Source organism: Spea bombifrons, chromosome 5, assembly GCF_027358695.1.
Source record: "Spea bombifrons isolate aSpeBom1 chromosome 5, aSpeBom1.2.pri, whole genome shotgun sequence".
Lineage (NCBI taxonomy): Eukaryota > Metazoa > Chordata > Amphibia > Anura > Pelobatidae > Spea > Spea bombifrons.
The window spans coordinates 9,617,758-9,618,933 of NC_071091.1; positions in this window are offsets into that span (position 1 = coordinate 9,617,758).

Below are 1,176 nucleotides of genomic sequence, written 5' to 3' on the forward strand. Positions count from 1 at the left end.
TTCATGAACTTTTCATGATTTATTTTTGTGTTTCTGTGTAGTCTCCTACTTTACACCTTCTTATCGGAATGGTGGGATGAGGCATAGTCTATGTATTACTGCTGAGTAATCGAAATTCTCGTAACTCTCGAGTTCTTTGGCATCCGGGATTATCTATTTTTGTCGCCCCGTGCGAAAAGGTTTTTGAAAACTACAACAGCTGAGTGACGTCTTGTGCTAATTTATTCTCATCGTCGTCACAACAAGTTCCATGCGTGGAGGGATAAAAGCAGAAAAACAAACAAATAAAATACTACACACCAAATAGTATTCATTCATTCTTTGTGTTCATCCACTGTATTGGCCACCTTGGCGAAATGCTTTTGTTAGATCAGGGTCTGGATTCCCAATTTAATAGGGGGCTGGGGGATTTCTACTATGTTTGGCTCAAAATGGGCAGAATGAGAGTTTTACTACCAATCCTTGCTCATTTACCTCCCAGAATGCGCTAAACTCTGCATTATTCATGTTTTCTTGACTGTTTATAACAGGTATAACTTGTGAGCCACGTTTTAAATGTTATTATTATTTTGGTCACTTTTCACTATCTAAAATAATCTTTGAAATAACAAAAAATTTTTGTAAAACGTAAGATTTTACACAATTTAAGGGCTACTTCATCCATCATACGCACTTTAATGCATACTATAGCCAATTTTTTTAAAAAAAAAATCCCAGTCCCCATCTCCTTGGCTTTCGGTAGATGTTTTCGGCCCAAGCACAAAGTTATTTCTAGCATGTTTTTATTTCTTCATGTGTATATATAATCCAACTTAAACCACACACAATTAAAACACAAAGTAACTGTTTTTAATAGATGTTATTTGTAAGAATAACAATATAAAACCATGTCAAAAACAACATACATTTTGGATCGTAGTTACCCAATAACAATTTCAGGATCAATGAGCATTTTATTATATTTAATGTATTCCAGAAATAATTTTATGAAAAATTAGGGCCGCCCTACACATTTACATCACTGTTACATTACTCTTAAAAACTAACTAAAAGGCATTAACTATAACTAAAAGGGATTCTCCACCAATTAAACTAAGAGACACTATGTAAAAAAGTACCATTCAGAAAGTGGGACTATATATATATATATATATATAATTTTTATCATTAACATAT